This window comes from Phyllostomus discolor, chromosome 12, assembly GCF_004126475.2.
Source record: "Phyllostomus discolor isolate MPI-MPIP mPhyDis1 chromosome 12, mPhyDis1.pri.v3, whole genome shotgun sequence".
Taxonomy (NCBI): domain Eukaryota; kingdom Metazoa; phylum Chordata; class Mammalia; order Chiroptera; family Phyllostomidae; genus Phyllostomus; species Phyllostomus discolor.
The window spans coordinates 24,634,991-24,652,407 of record NC_040914.2 but is presented as its reverse complement, the minus strand read 5'-3'; the positions used below and the strand labels follow the sequence as shown (position 1 = coordinate 24,652,407).

The window sequence follows — 17,417 nt, the reverse complement described above, 5'->3', positions numbered from 1 at the left end:
TGGGGGAGTGGCCGCGGGGTGGGGCAGTGTTTTGTGCTTTCCACAGTGTGCCTGACCGTTGTGCGGACATTTTCTTGTACCTGGCGGGGACTAAGGCTAACCCCGTTCCGCATCCAAGTTATCCTATCACAGGAGTCTTCAAGCGGCAGGCGCCCTTGTGGCTTTTAACTGCCCGACCTGTGCCCGCAAATTAGCGGCCGACCTTCCATCACGGAACATCAGAGTCACCGAAACAGAATAGGTGATAACGGAAAAGGGCATCCCAGGTGTCAGAGCAGCAAAGAAGGCTTACCACTCCGGTGTCTTCTCCTGGCTGGCTCGCCAAAAACTGTCACAGGTGTACACAGGTAACCAGGTTCTTAGTGATCGAGGACAAAGAATTGAACCGAACACACAAAGTTTATAGCATAAAGAAAGAGGGAAGATTTATTAAGTGATAGTACACTCCACAGGACACGGGAGTGGGCCAGCTCTGAGCAGAGAAAAAGAGGGGGCACGTGGGCTGGGGGATTCTATTCTTATAGGGCAGAAGCCCCCTTGCTCATCTTTGGCGGGCTTTTCCTGCGCAGGTACAAGGAGTTGGATTTCAAAGCTACTGCGCATGTGTGGTTTCCTATGATTTTCTTGATTGGCTACTGGAGAAGGGAGTCCCACGATGTTATTTCATTATAATGATATTATAATGAATCAGGGGTAGCGCGCAGGCGCATTCTATGATTCAGAGTTATCCCAGTAAACAGGAACAACCTGTCTTAGGGGGTCTTTGTCATGTATAGAGGTTTTCTACCTCAGCCCTGCGGGGGGCCTCTGGAGCTTCCTTCCTGACTATCTCCTGCCTCACTTGTGTGGGGGACACGCAGTCCCAGTCCCGGGGCACCCAGTCCGGTCCTCCCAGGCCCCGCCCCCCACCATGGTCCCTGTCCTTTCTCACCTGGTCCGGGGCCTACGACTGCGGTGCTGCCGAAAGCGACCTCCGTCCCTTCGGAGCTGCTCCAGAGCTCCTTCAAGTCCCCCCCCCACCCCCACTTCGCCCTGGAACGACAGAGGTGGGCGCCCCGTGCCTGCCACACACCCGGCTGCGACAAGAAGCTCTTGAGCTCCGACCACTTGTTTTCCGCCACCGAATGCACTCGGGACAGAAGCGCTTCCCCCGCCCGCTCTGCTCGAGGAGCTTCGCCCACAGCGACCCCCAGTCCAAGCTGGCGCGCTGCCATCACGCCTGCCACTGTCACTGCTCCCGAGCCCGGAGCCGCAGCACCTGGCTCAAGACTCATTGCCCGCAGCCCGGCCGAGCCCGGGGCACAGCCCAGCCCTCAGCCCAGCCCCTGACTGCCTGTAGGGTCTCGTGCAGTTCTCCGGAAGCTCGCTCCGCCCAATATAACAGGCACCAATATAACAGGCTCGTTGTCCCAGCCGCCTTCCAAGGGTCCCCTGAGGACCCTAAGATGCTTCTGATGCCATGGAGAGAGCAAGGAGGAAGAGGCCTGGACTGGACTGAGGTCAGCTGGACCTTAAAGATGGCTGTCAGCATGGGGGGCTGGGGCCCGTGTCTGTAACCGCCATCACCTAGCTTTTAAAAAAAAAACATTTTTAAGTGAGAGAGACAGTTGTTTGCCTACAACTGGCCAGACACACTGAAAGATGAGGACCAGACTTACAACCTGAGAATCCTGCCACAAGAGGGAGCCAGAAGCACGAAGCTGGGCACCCATACAAGGTCCTAGAAGCCTCAGAACACACACAGGACCAGCAGAAACCATCTCTGCCCTGAGGACAGCTGGTCAAGCTTGCAGGAAGTGACTGCGACATCAGATACAAAAAAAGAACAAAGCACTCCAAAGATCAGGAAGAATCAAAGTCTCTGCCATCACCAATGATCATAATAACGTCCCAATCCTGAACCAAAGGCATGGAGAACTGCCATTTACCCAACAGGTAATTCAAAAGACATTCCATGAACTACAAGACAAAACAAAAAGACAACTGACAAAGTCAGGAAAACATTACAGGGACCAAATTCCAAATTCAACAAAGACACAGAAGTCATAAAATAAAACTCGTAACTTCTGGGGCTGTAAAATTACATGAATGAAATGAACAATGGTACAGAGGGCATTCACCAAAAACAAAAACAAAAAAACAAAAAAAAAAACAATAGCCAATATTCTTGTGAATGCACATGCAAAATTTCTCAAAGAATATTAGCATGACAAATCCAAGAGCACATGAAAAGTTTTGTACACCATAGTCAAATGGGATTTAACACAAGGCCCTGAAAATTGGCAAAAAGATTTTAACATGTGCAAATCAGGGAAAGTTTTCACCACAACAATAAAGTAACTGATATGAAACAAATGGTTGTTTGAATAGATGAAGAGAAGTCATTGGAGAAATCACACCATTCATTCAAAATAAACTTTTCATAATGAACAGTGTCAACAAGTTGGGGATGGAATGAACACAGCTCAGCACAACAAAGGAGCCTTGTGTGGGGAGGGCCCCAGGTCTTCAAAGGCACTTGTCTTCCTACATGAACCCTCCACCCTGTAGCCATGGGAGGGCACAGGAGAGTCCCCAGAGAGCCTGTCATTCTCACGATGAGACACATACTAGAACTTCCTGTGGAAAGGGGGCAATAGTTCACTTAAATGGGGATCTTGTTCTCAGACAAAGCCAGGTGAGTCGAAGAGAGATTGTGTACCTACTGGCCCAGCAGGGGTCTTCAAGGCCCTTCAGGAGGGTAGTCCTCATACCTGCCTTCCCTGAGGCTCCTTGCTAGTTAAAGGCACCTACACATAAACCAATAGCTCCCACAGCTCTGCTGTCTCTCAGGGCATGAGACTCCAGGTGATATGTGTGGGTGGTAACAGCAGGGGACTGGGAGTTTGAACCATCAGTTCCAGCTAAGAGGGTCACAGGTCGGGCATGTGGAATGTGGACAAGTCACATTTCCTTTCTCATGCAGTTTCTGCCTCTGTTAAAAAAAAAAAAAGCAAATACTATTCCACAAAGTAGTAGTGAAGCTTGCATGAGATGATGCGTGAGTTACAGAATACAAACGTAATTACTTTACAAGTATTAACCATTTACAACTTTTGGGACAGTATTCTCTTAAGGTCAGTAAGAACAAGGAGCATCAATGTATATTCCCCCCTCATTGTGGGTCCTTAAATGGCTAAAACTTCCTTGGAAATACATAAAATATAAGTCTTTTCTGACCGAGGGTCGAGGGGGGACCCTGGTGGCCCTCATGTCTCAGAGGAGGTGTTTCCTGAGTTTGTTGGGAGCCCAGGAGCCCATCGTGAGTGACTGAGCCCTGGGCTGGAGGGGGCTGGGATGCTGCCCAAGGACCCAGCAGGACTACTTACCAGGGGCTACAGGTTTCTCTGCTGCCCATGACTGGCTGTCTGCTGTGGGCAGCAGGTATGGGCAAGACTGAGCAATGCCCCTGGCTTGGGCTTGCTGTGCAGTTGCTCTGAGGAAGGTCTTTTATTTCAGCCCACATGGGAGATTCAGGGGTTGTTTCCAATGCAGAAAGTTTTGAAAGAAACAGGAATACACAGAACCAACTCCAGATAACTTCAGAGCAGCGATCCCAGGAATCCCAGGAGTGGAGGATTCAGAAACTGGGATGGCAGAGCTGATGGGGTTCAGTGCACGATCTTCACTGATAATCTGCTCCTGGAGGTGTGTCCCCACTGTCTTCTGGTGTCACTCTTTGCTGTGAGGAAGTCTGGTGTCAGTGAGCTTGTCATTAAAGTAATTTGCATTTTCCATTGAAAATACTATTAGGATTTTTTTTTTTGCGGGGGGGATTTCTGGCTAGTGCTTCCTGATTTTTTTTAGCTGAAACTCACATAATATGCTTACCATTTAATGTGTACAATTCAGTATAGAATAGTATTTTTCATTTTAATTTCTGCTTCATTTACCACAGAAGGATAAGATACAGATTTCATATTTACATGCATGCCTCTTATCACTTAGTTGGTCTTCCTTATCTCTGTAAAAAGTTTGATTACATTTCTCTTGAGCTGTTACTAAATGCCATGCTCACTTCTTTCTTTCTGACACCATGGATATGATGTTAGCCCTCCCCATTCTAGTCCCCATGTACCTTCAGCCCCCACTTCTGGTCTCCCTAGGCTGCATTCTGGAAATTTCCTCTATATTGTAAGCCACTGTCATAACTGGACCTTCAACTGTGTCTTATCCTCAATGGAAAGAATTGTTTTAGTGTGTCCATTCTACTGGCTTGTTCATCTTTCAGATTTCTAGTTCTAAACATTCCTCTGTAAAACCATTCAAATTCCTGGCTCAAAAATGGAATCTTCCCTTCTGTTTTCAGATATTTACAGTCAAATTGCTCTCATATTTCCCACTGACTGTCTTTTATTGTCTATATCAGCCCCCAGTATCAGTAGACAGAGGTCCATAGCTCTCTCATCATTAGGATTTTGTTACTCTCCACTACTTTAGGAGTCTCTTGCCTCACACAACAGGTCACCCATAGATTCTCCAGGGTACTCCTGGGAGTCAGGCTGACCAGGGGCTGTGGCAGCTGCCGCTGCCCCATGCTGCCCACTCTCTCAGACTCAGCATATGGTCAGCGTTGTGCCCACCAGGGTGGTCCAATGGGAACCTCACACACACACGGGAGAAACACCCATGGCTGACATACTGGACTCAGTCTGTTTCAGGACACACAGGGGAGACTGCTCACTCCTGACCATGAACTTGGGAGACTGGGCAGAGACATCTCAGAGTCCACACACAAACACGGGGCAGGGACCACACTCCCAGCCTTCACCTGCTCCATGACCACCTTTCTGTGAGGACCTGGGGTCCCTCTCTGTCCACTCAGGTGGAAAGCCCCTTCCTATGACCCTGGGATGGTCCTGGTCACTGGAGGCCTCTCAGTTTCAGTCTCTGTTCTCCACTGTGGTTCCTCCTCTGTTGGGAAACTTTTATTTCTCTTTCCTGCATGTGTCTGAGCCTACATACTTTAGAGCTGTTGTGAGTAGCTGGGCTTGGTATTCAGAGTAGACAAGGTCTGGAGTGGATGAAATAATCCTACACTTGACACTGGACATCTAGATCCTCTCATGTCCCAGCCCACTCACGTCTTCATCTCATCTGGAAATAGAAGTCTCCCTCCCATGAACCAGCACCTGTAACACACAGCCACTGTGGGGGACTGGGCTTTGTGACAATATCATCCGGATGAGGAAACTGAGGTGGACACAGGACATTACCCCTCAATAATACACAGACATTGCATGATGAGTATTTGGGTAAATATTTGCTTTAAGTAAAAATCAGGACTCCATCCCAAATCAATGGCCCCTGAAGCTTGAAGGCATGACCACAGCATGAGGAGGAGGCTTGAGCCAGGAAACAAGTGGCACTGAGGAGCCAGGGATCACTCAGAGGCTTGTCCCCAGGAAGGTGAGTAGGTGCTGTAGCTAAGAAAAAATAAGAAGTCTGTGAGAGCGGCTGGGATAGAAAGAAAACCACACTCTGGGGGCAGGGGAAGGTATATGTGTCCTTCCAACACTTCCCTGTATCTGTTCTTTGTGCTCATTGTCAGAGTGACACTTGGCTGAACTGCACAGTGGGGAGGGGACCGTGTCTCTGCTGAGTGGAACCCTGCAGACATAGGAACCCGCATCTTCCTGAAGCAACTCCAGAGTTTTGGTGACCACTGTCCATCAGGAGGACCCACAAGGAGATGCTGATGGTCGTACTAAGGGGGAACAGGAACACATGGGAGAGTCTCTGACCTGGAAGGATGTGCCCTGGGTCACCTCACCTGCAAGGGGCATCTCAGGATGATCAGAGTGAGATAGTCCTTCATGAGAATGAGAGCCAGACTCTTGGGGAGACACTGTCCCCCTTCCTCAGGGGCTGCTGATGTGGCGACGCCAGGACAGAGACAGTCAGCCTCCCAGTGACCACATTCTGTATCTCTCCACCGTAGGACACTGTGGTCTCTTCCTTCTGCACAGCTGGGTTCAGACAGGAGACACCATGCCCCCCAGACTCATGGCCTTATTCTGCCTCGGTAAGATGTGAGGGGGGAGGGCAAGCCCTGCTTCATCAGGACCCCAGGACTCAGGAGGCTCCTGGGGAGGAGGGTTCTGCTCAGGATTCAGAGCAAATCTCTCACAGGGACTCTCTTGCAGGGCTGAGCATGGGCCTGAAGACCTCAGTGCAGGCAGGTGAGTCTGTCCCCAGGGCTCTCGGGTGTCATTCTTCACTGGAGACCAGGGTCCACTTGTTGGAAAGTTGAGGAAGAAAAACAGCATTTCTGGGACGAGAGATGAAGGACATCTGAGATGTTTGGGGCTACAGCTGGGCACTTGGGTAGGAAATGTTCCGACTCAATCTTTCATTCCTTTCAGAGACCCTCCCCAAACCAACCCTATGGGCTGAGACAAGCTCCGTGATCCCCTGGGGGAGCTCAGTGACCATCTGGTGTCAGGGGATCCTGGAGGCTAAGGAGTACCGTCTGGATAAAGAAGGAACTTCAAAGCCCTGGGACAAGCAGAAGCCACTGGATCCTGGGAACAAGGCCAAGTTCTCCATCACATACGTGACAGAGCGCTCTGCAGGGAGATATCACTGTTACTATCTCAGCCAAAGTGTCTGGTCAGAACGCAGTGACCCCCTGGAGCTGGTGGTGACAGGTGAGAGGACACTCAGGGGTCCCAGCCTCAGGCTCTGCTCTCAAAAAGGGGGGTGTTCTCTAGGCATCTCCCCCTTACAGACCAGCCCTGGGGGATGTAGGGAGGTGTCACCCCCATTTAACATACTACCTCCTTCTTCCTAGGAGTCTATAGCAAACCCAGCCTCTCAGCCCAGGCCAGCCCTGTGGTGGCCACAGGAGGGAATGTGACCCTCCAGTGTGGCTCACGAGAGGAATATGACAGGTTCATTCTGAACAAGGAAGGAAAACACAGGCTTTCCTGGACCCTGGACTCACAGCGACATCCCAGTGGGCAGTTCCGGGCCCTGTTTCCTGTGGGCCCTGTGACCCCCAACAACAGATGGAGGTTCAAATGCTATGGCTGTTACAGGAAGATACCCCTGGTGTGGTCACAGCCCAGTGACTCCCTGGAGCTTCTCGTCTCAGGTAAAGAAGTCTTATCCTGGATCCACCCCTAGTTTAGGCATTAGACAAGTTCCGGGGGTCTTTACTAGGAGGGGATCCCCATGAGAGAGGTTGGGTAAGGGGAGCACAGGGACTTCTGGGTCAGAGACACACAGAGAGAGAGAGACAGGGGGCCCTGGGGGCCAGCACAGGAGGAGGGTTCATGGGAGGAGCAGCCCTGTCACTCCTATCTGGTCCCTGCAGATGCCTCAAGGAAGCCCTCCCTCCTCACCCAGCAGGACCACATCATGGCCTCTGGACAGAACCTGACCCTCCAGTGTCGCTCTGACATCAGCTATGACAGATTCGTTCTGTTCAAGGAGGGGGGACAGGGCATCCCCCAACACTGTGAACAGTGGCACTGTGAACAGTGCCAATGGGGGCCAGTACAGGTGCTATAGTGGACACAGCCTCTCCTCTGAGTGGTCAGCCCCCAGTGACCCCTTGGACATGCTGGTGGCAGGTGAGGAGCCAGCAGGTTCAGTCAGGGAACCAGAGCCTGCTCAGGCCCTGCTGGGGGTCTCAGGTGGTGATGGCCAAGACAAGGGTTGAGGGGTCCCCACAGAAAGAGACAGAGAGAGACAGAAGATGGGAGGGAATGGGAGACTCAGAGAAAATAGAGACCAACAGCAAGGAGGGTCCTCAGAAAGGGGCCTGGTCACTCTCAGGTCAGAACAAGGTGGGCGGCAGCCCCTCACTTGCTCCCCTCTCTCTAGGATGGCTCCCTGACAGACCCTCACTCTTGGTGCAGCCGGGCCCCATGGTGGCTACAGGAGAGAACGTGACCCTGCTGTGTCAGTCAAGGAGCTGGAGGGACACTTTCTTCCTGACCAAGGAGGGGGCTGCTGATCCCCCTCTGAGACTCAGATCACAGTCCCGAGCTCAGCAGCACCAGGCAGAGTTCTCCATGGGTCCTGTGACCTCAGCCCACAAGGGGACCTACAGGTGCTACAGCGCAAACCACAGCATTCCCTACCTGTTGTCACAGCCCAGTGAGCCCCTGGAGCTCCTGGTCTCAGGTAAGGCCTCTGGCCCTGTCCTCTCTGTGCTCACTCAGCTCAGGGCCCTGTCCCTAGGAAAGTCAGGGATAGAAATAAATGAGGAGTGCAGGAGGCTCCACAGAAGGGAACAGCCTCTGAGAGGTGGAAAGAGACAGGGCCTCCCACCCCTGAGCCCCCTGTTCTCAATCTCAGCAGAGAGAAAGAGCAGGAGGGAGGAGTGAGAGATGTGAGAAGTGAGGAGAAAGGTGATTAGACTGAGCAGAGAGGACAGATCCCCTCCCCCACTCACCCCCTGCATCTTCATCTCAGAATCTGAGACCCTGCCCCCACCACTGGGCCCTCTTCCTGAGAGAGTAACTTCCTCCCTGGGTGTCCAGCTCTGCAGGCTCCTGGGCTCACCTGGAGCCTCCAGCACTCAGTGCTCACCTGAGAGTGAGGAGGGGCCGTGCCATGCTCAGAAGGAGCTGGGGGCTCCCACCCACACTGAGGGGTCCGCTGTCTGCTACATGGTTCTGGGTGCTCTTGTCTGTTCCTGCTCTTTTTTGAGGACTTTCAGGCAGTGTGTCAGTATACAAAGTAACAGTTTAATTTACATTATATGGAGTCAACCCTCAAATGTCTATAATGCTATTCCTATTTTCATATAAAAAACTAAATTCATACATTTGTTGCAGAAAATAACTTATTATTACTATTAAGTCTTCATGTTATACTCATTTTAAAGGAGGTTTTAGTGAACTTCAGAAGCATTTGATAGATATTTGTAAAACTTAGAAAATGTATAGCCAACTTTCAGAACTGTACATCTAATAATGTAATTTGTAAGCTGTTTGATTCCTTTATACAGTCTAAATAGTAGTAAGTACATGTAGGAAAGCTGTTGGTTTGGGCACATTTATTTCATAAGCAATATAGCTTCCTAAAATTCCCTTCCTATTGTTTTTCAATTGATCCCTATGAAACACTGAGAAAATTATAATACCCACATGTCAAAGGTCACTTCACTTACTGCACACTGTATACCCATTCTTCTCTTTCCAGATTCCACATGATAAAATTACCAAGTAAAATGTTCCACATCTTTACCTATGAAAAAGTTTCATTCATAACACAAATTATTTCAACACAAACTCATTAAGATGTCTACATGTTAATATCGAATGCACTATCAACCTTTATGTTTCAATATGTTTTTTTATTTCCTTAGGGTTTTAATAGGAACATTCTTTTTTTTACTGACAGATACGCATCTCCTAAAAGTCATCTTTTCTTTCTGATTTATAACTACATGAGACACATTCCAGAGGCTTCCTGCTTTCAACCATTTGGATATTATTGTGAATGAATAGCATTTATTTTCCATGTGCATTTTCTGAATTGCGTGAGCTGATATTTGGAATTTTTGTGTGGATTTTTGGAATTAGATAAATCAATAATTTTTTAAAAGATTTTATTTATTTATTTTTAGAGAGGGAAGGAAGAGAGAAAGGGAGAGAGACAAACATCAATGTGCGGTTGCTGGGGGCTGTGGCCTGCAACCCAGGCATGTGACCTGACTGGGAATTGAACCTGTGACACTTTGGTTCGCAGCCCACGCTCAATCCACTGAGCTACATCAGCCAGGGCAGATAAATCAATAATTTTGTTACATCTTGTTTTCTATATCAAGATGGGGAAGCAGATTCCCATAATTTCCTATGGGAATTACAAAATTTCCTATTATCACAATAAATAACTCTGCATTTCCTATGCTGCTTACAAAATCCTACAACTTGGGGTAACTTCTCTGTCCCTCAAAGTTTGAAAAACTATAACTGTGGGCTTCCTTCGTTAGCAGCATTGATAAGTAGTGCATGGAAGTTGTGTATTGGGGTAAAAATCACACGATTAGCCATCCATCCACAAAATCTTGCCAGTATTTCCAGAGTTTGTCCAAAAGGAGAAGAAGATGGTGCCTGCCCCTTCTGGGCCCCTGACTTGACCTCTGACCCCATATTCTAAGGCCCAAAGTCCCAGTCCCCCTTCTCCTCTGCCCCTTCCCTACATCCCACAGAGGAGACTTCATTCCCCACTGAAGACCAGACTAGACCATCCTTCTGGGGATCTGCCTCCTTATGACCTGTTCATTTCAAGTCTCTTTCTCAGTCTCTCTTCCTGTCTCTATTTCTGTACGCGCACACATAATATATATCGGTGCTATACAAATATATGTAGGCATAGATGATGATATATAACTTAGTATTTATGTAAGAGTGGATATGTGTGTAACTATATATACAGATTCATTTTATAGGACATTTTATAACATACTCCATAAAATGTACATATACAAGGTATGGGCAAAAGTAGGTTTAAAGATATTTGTACAGAATATAATACAACAATTAATACTAATATCACAATTAATAATTCTGCATTTCAGGAATTCACAACTTAAAACCCTGTATTTTCTTTAATATTGATATTAAATTTATGCATCTACAACATACCTACAAATATTCACATATATGCCCATATTTTCATCTGGTCACTATATCTACCATGGTAGGTTTTGTCATTATATAAAATGAACCAATGAAACAATAAATAGACAAAAATTTCCAGGTAATGATTAAACCCCAGAGAGTGGGGTGGAGACGCTGCTCCAGACTTTCACCCCTTGTGCGCCTGCCACTCAGGAGCCCCTGACACCACATCTCCTCCATGGACCAGGGCCCCCACAGGTGGAAAATGCCAGATCTCTCAGCTTCAGGACAGTAAGTTCCTGGGTCTGCAGTCTCAGACAGAAGCCAGAACACACAGCAGCTCTAAATTGTTCCTGAATTGAGACAATTTTTCCCTAATCCTGAGTTCTTGGGCAGAGGTCACTCTCGTCATGGCAGCTGGATTCAGCGAGAGGCAGAGCTGGATTCAGACAACCCAGGGACACTGACATCAAGGGGAGGGGAGAGCCTGGAGGGACATCAGAGTCCTGGAGATTTGGGGTTGCCTGACCACGCTTACCTCTGTCTCCACATTTTGCAGCCTCCCAACTCCAAGACTACACAGTGGAGAACCTGGTCCGCATGGGTGTGGCTGGCTTGGTCCTGGTGGTGCTTGGGGTGCTGCTGTTTCAGGCTCGAGACCACGAGATAATGGCCCAGATTGCAGCCAGGAGGTGAACACAGAGGGGACAGGGGACCGTTCAGAGTGGGGGAGCCGTGAAGCCCATCTGATGACCCAGGAGGTGGGGAAGGACAGCTGGACCACAGGTGGGGAAACTGTCTGCTGATTTGACTGGGAGGACAGAGGTGGCAGATGAAGTTTGGGGACAGGACACGTGAGCCGTGTGCCTGTGGAGACGCCTCCTCCTTCCCACTTTGGGGCTGCCTGTCCTCATCCTCACTGACTCCCCTTGACTGTCCCTCTGTTCTCATCACTGTGACATGAGAGGCCACCCACATGGCTGATTTGGGTTCACATCTACACACCCCTTCATGCTGGATCCCACTCATTTAAACAAATGCGGTGTCTTCATAACCTGGGAGGGTTTTTTAAGCTATAAAAACAAAGTACCAACATCTGTCACCTGGTGAGTAAACATCAACATCCTGCAGCTGAGTGACAGAAGCCACAGAGAAAAGATCACGTTTTCTGTGACTGCATTTGTATGAAGCGTCCAGGAGGAGGAAACCCACAGAGACCAAAGTCAGGTGGGCTTGTCGGGGGCTGATGCGGAGGAGAGATGGGAGACTGATGGTTTAGTGGGTATTTGAGTGTGGGGTTATACAATATTGTTATTAAAACCAGATAAAATTGTGGTTTAGACATTGTATATTTACTACATTTCAGTGAATTCTATATTTTAAAATGGTAAGTTCTATGTTACAGGAACTTATGTCATTAAAACCAAATGTAATGAAATTGCCATGGTTCCCTGTGGTTCATTTTTGCCTTACAAGTGGCCCCCTGTCCTCGGGAAGTTTCATGAGAGACAGGACTCCCATCAGGTCCGAGATGCCCTCAGTGGCCAGTGCTCAGGCTCAGCCCCTGGTGGAATTCCCACCCTCACTCCTGAGTGTGATGAGTCCAGGATCCAGGATGGGCAATGTCCTTCTTGTCTCCTCTCTGTCTGGACTCACCTGCCATTCAGCCCCAGATGTCCTGTAGCTTCTGATGCCCCCTGAAGGTTTGGAGGTGATACATACGCTGCTTCCGAGTAGCCCTTCCTCCCACAAGTCTCTCATGTCCATGTCTTAATCAGGCCCAGAAATGACACAGATGGAGCCTCTTTGTGTCTCAGGCTCCACTGATTCTCACAACACCCATGAGAGCTGAGCTTCCACCCTTGTCTGCAATGAGGGAAAAGGGAGAGAGGAAGGGACTGGCTCAGAACAGATGGTCAGTAACGTTTCCTCTTGTCTTAGATTAAAACCTGTGAATTGTCTGCAACTGGTGCTTCTGCCAGGCACCTGGAGAGGGAGTGACAAGTGTCAGATGCAGGGTCACTCCTCACAGAGCAGGGCAGTGAGGAGGCTGACATGCTGAAGAGCCTGGGTGGGAGAGATGGAGAGAAGGTCCCCTGCTCACAGAGATGAGGAAGTCAGACAGAGGAAGTGACAGGGAGAGACCAAACCACACTCCAGGCTAGGAGAGTAAGTAGCTCTTGCAGTGGATCAGATGACCATGTTGTAATCCTCTCCCCTACCTCAAGCCCTCAGTGGGGTGCTCAGTCCTGGGACAGCGCCATCAGCTCCCCAGGCCACCCAGGTGAAGCACAAATGTAGCCTCTGCTCTTACCCCCACATGATGAACATACCCACAGCTCTGACCCTGAGCCTCTTTGTGAGACCCAGTTCCTCTCCACAGTCACACTCAGGTGAAGACCCAGGACATCATGTGGGTGCAACCTTATCAGCCTCCTCTCTGGGCTCCTGAGATTCTCATTCCCAGCTGAGGGTTTTACTCTGGTTCACCTGAACTTACCTGTTATGGACCCTCCCTGCACAAAGCCTTTCCCCATGGTGGAGACATCCAAGGAGCTCCATCTAATGCTCCACGTTGTTGGAGATTAGGCTGAGCTAACCTCTCCATCCCAAGCAGAGACAACTGGTCCCTACAAAGCAGACCTTCCCAGTGCCCACCTCCCCTCCCCAGACTCATACACCTGGGTCACAGCCACACTGGGCTTGTCATGGGCGTCCCCTGAGCCCATCAGAACAGGGCGGACTCTGCACACTTCCTAGGCTGAGATAATGACAAGGAAATGTGCCTGCCTTTTCTTACTCAGCTTCAATCAAACTTGTGCTATGGGATTTGTGTTGGGTTTCATCAGAAATTCTCATGAACCACAGAGAGCACTGAGCAATTCATTACCTCGGTGTTTCATTAGTGCTGGAGTTTTATCACAGTTTATCATCCATTCCTCACTACTACAGCCAATTCCCACAGAATGTCATCTTCTCAAAGCAGCAACTGCTTACACCTTCTTTTACTGAAAAGTGTTCCATTATCTGAAAGATCAAACCCAGGAGTCCCTGCAGGGAGCAGAGGCCCTGGGGGACGAGGGCCCAGCACAGCCTGGTCACTCACAACTCTCAGAATAATCACCCTCTTCCTGGTCAACCCCCTGTGCTGACTCCTAGTGTGTCCTGGACCCTCCCTCACCTGCAGGTCCCCACACTCCATGACACCCACCTGTATGGAGTCTCTCTGTGCTCCATTTTCTCCTTCTCTGAAACTTACCAAAATGAACCCCCACATCATTCATTGCCTACACATTTTTGTACTGTCTGATGTCGCTAACCAGCACTGCATGTCCCAGGGGAGGAGTCAGTCACCTTCCCCAATAAACTTCGTGCATGGACGGGGCACCTGCTCAGGAAATATTCACCATTTTCTGGGTTGGAGAAAAGCCGAAAGTAACTTTCATTTATGTTGTCTCAGGAAAAGGAAGTGAATTGCCCACAGTTACCTGGTTGCAAAACAGGCAGAGCCAGGATGCAACAGGAACTGGGCAGCTCCTGAGTCCTGCCCGGCATCCTCTACCCTCATGTTCTGGGACAGCGGTCACCTTCTGGATTCGGGCGTCACATGAGGTGGAGGCAGCACCTTTGGGGTCTGCTGAGACTGTGATCTGGTCTGAAAGGTGCCAGAACCTGCTGTCTCCTCCACCAACCATCAGGGAGGGCAGGTTGCAGCTGAGGAAGAAACTGTGACTTCTCACACAGAGATGGGACCTTGGTACAGCCTGTGTGTCAATCTGTCCTGCAGGGCTCAGGGACATTTTATGTCATCTGAAGCCTTGGGAACCCTAGCAGACAGCGTTATGACCCTGGCCTTCATTTCTCTTCTTTGTCTCGGTGAGTTCTGGGGAAAACAGAAGGATGGGGTCTTATGCACTCCCAGATCTAGGACTCAGGAGGGCCAGTGGAGGCAGAAATCCTAAGGAGAGAAGATATCAGCTCAGCAGGGTTCCAGACCAGGCCTGGAGCTTCTGTGTGGGCGTTGAGGATAACTCACAGGACTCTCTTCCAGGGCTGTGTCAGGGCCCTTGGGACCAGGTCCAGGCAGGTGAGTCCTCCCCCAGAACTCCTGCTTCAGCACAATGGTGCCCCTGGCCCTCCATGGGCAGCTGGGGGACACACAGTAGGTCTGGGCTGGTGGTGACCAGTGTGGGAGGAGCCTTGGAGTGACAGATGGGGAAACTGAGGGGACAAGGACCCTCCTGACACTGTAGGTCTGATTGCTTTCCAGGAGTTCCCCCCAAACCCTCCATCTGGGCTGACCCAGGCCCCAGGGTCAGACATGGGAGCCCTGCGACCATCTGGTGTCAGTGGTCTCTGCAGGGGAATGCCTACATTCTGTATAGAGACAGGGGCTCTCAGCCCTTGGAAAGGAGGATCCCACAGGACTCTAGCAACAAGACCAAGTTCCTCATTCAGTCCATGAGCTCATAGCACACAGGGCTGTACCAGTGTGCATACAGCACTGGGGGCACACTGTCTGAGAGGAGTGAGCCTCTGCTCCTGGTGGTGACAATAAGGGTGAACCTGGGTCTCCTCTGTAGTGTGGGCTCCTCTCAGAGGATGAAGGGGACAGAGTGCAGTTTTAGGGGGGCCACACCCTTCACAGCCCACTCCTGGGGAATGTGGAGTGATGGTCCCCTTTAATTGAGATCCTCCTTCTCCCTCAGGAGTGGACAGCACACCCTCCCTCTCAGCTGACCCAGGCCCAGTAGTGGCCTCAGGAAGGAGAGTGTCCCTCTTGTGCAGCTCACAGACCACATGGGACACTTTCTACCTGCTGAAGGAGGGAGGGGCTGTGCCTCCCCAACACAGGAAATCAGAACAGAAGTACTATGCTAGGAGATGGCAGCAGGTGGCCATCTTCCCCATGGGCCACGTGAACACCTCCCATGGGGGGACCTACAGATGCTATGGTTCCAACAGCTCCAACTCCAATGAGTGGTCACAGCTTAGTGCCCCTCTGCACCTTGAGATCACAGGTGAGGAGGCCCACAATTGGCTTCAATTATTTCCTAAGCCCCAAACAATTGATCTTACCTAGTGCTTAGTAAAACACTGGGAGATGTGGGGGTCAATGACAGGGGTTTACTGGGGACACAACCACAGGCAGGAGACTTATGGAGGGACAAGTGAGGGCTCTCCCTGCAGCCCCAGTGGGTGGTGAGTATGTGTGCCCCTGAGTTAAAATGACCTTCTCCCCAGGTGTGTACAGGGAGCCCTCTCTCTCAGCCAAGCCAGGGCCCCTGGTGCTGCCGGGAGACAACCTGACCTTCCAGTGTCGCTCGGAGGCTGGATTTGACAGATTTGCTCTGATAAAGGACAAAGGGCCCACACCCCCCCAGCATCTCCATGGGCAGCACAGCTCCAACTTCCCTCTGGGCCCTGTGAACCTCTCCCATGGGGGCTGGTACTGGTGCTACAGTGGTCACAACCTCTCCTATGTGTGGTCGGACCCCAGCGCCCCCCTGGAAATCCTGATTGCAGGTGAGGAGCCCTGCCCTGCCCCCTGTCCTGACTCTCTGACTTGGGGCTCTTTCCCGGGGTCACCTTGGTGGTGATGGGCTCCAGAATAGGGTCCTGAAATAGAGGCTGAGAGGACTGAAGTTTTGGGAAGAGAAGAAGGGATGGGCATGGAGATGAAAGTTGCCCACCAGAGGGACTGGGAGGAGCTGAGAGGGGTCACAGACAGTGTCCCTGGGGAAGGACATGGTCCCTCAGCTCAGGGTCAAGGGCATGGGGGGAGGGGTGTCCCTGTGCACATCACAGCCCTCCTCGCCCCAGGAATGTACAGGAAACCCTTTCTCTCGGCCCAGCCTGCACCCTCAGTGCCCTGGGGAGCCAACGTGACCCTGCAGTGTCGATCTGAGGTCAGGGCTGACACCTTCCACCTGTACAGGGAGGGGTCCCTGCATCCTTCTCAACAGCTTCATGTGCAGGACATGGCTGTCCCCTCTGAGGCCAACTTCACCATCAGCCCTGTGACCTTGGGCCACAACGGAACCTACAGGTGCTACATCTCACGCAGCTCCTCCCCCTTCCAGTTATCACAGCCCAGTGACCCCCTGGAGCTCCTGGTCTCAGGTGAGGGACTCCCACCCCATGTCCATTGAGGGAGCAGACTCTGTCCCAGGACAGCTCTGGGCTGGGATGGGAAGGAGGGTGAAACAGTGAGGTCATCAATATGGCGAATCCCACCCCATAAAGAGATGGAGAAGATGGGGGACCCCCTACCCTCTCCATGCCTTACTCCACCTGAGGGTCCATCCAGTGGTGTGTGTGCAGGGAGGAGACTGAAGTGTGTGAGGGACAACATTTGTGGGACATCTATTGGACTACAGGAGTGATGTAAGAGGCAGGCACACCCACAGCCTCCCCTGGTTCCTGTGTCATGCAGCAGCTGGGGTCTGCAGACACTTCTACACATGGACAAACTTCATGTCTGTTGGGTAATAGAGTCCCCTTAGCCTAGAGGAGACACAGACTCCACCAGGCTTCTGCTACTTTCTCACTTTATACTTCAACACATCAAATAGGTCCAGGAGGCCTTGTTTCCTAAAGTCCTAGGGATAAAAGTGGAGACATTAGGGAGGGGCCTCATGTCTCAATAGGCAGTGAGGACACTGAGTCCCATGTGGTCAGTGGGGAGCAAATACATGAAGGGGAAGATGCTCAGCTCAGGTGGGGAGGAAAGGACAGGAGGCATACCTGCCTCTTTCTGTGTTGCTGATTCTAGGCCTGTGAGTTGTCCTGGTTCCT

At 50.6% G+C, this 17,417-nt stretch overlaps 2 pseudogenes; both read left to right on the top strand.

Moving 5' to 3' along the window:
* LOC114510963 overlaps nucleotides 1–17,417 on the top strand; it is a 133,413-nt pseudogene that overhangs the window by 90,036 nt on the left and 25,960 nt on the right.
* On the top strand, nucleotides 6,107–16,996 carry LOC114510927 (annotated as a pseudogene).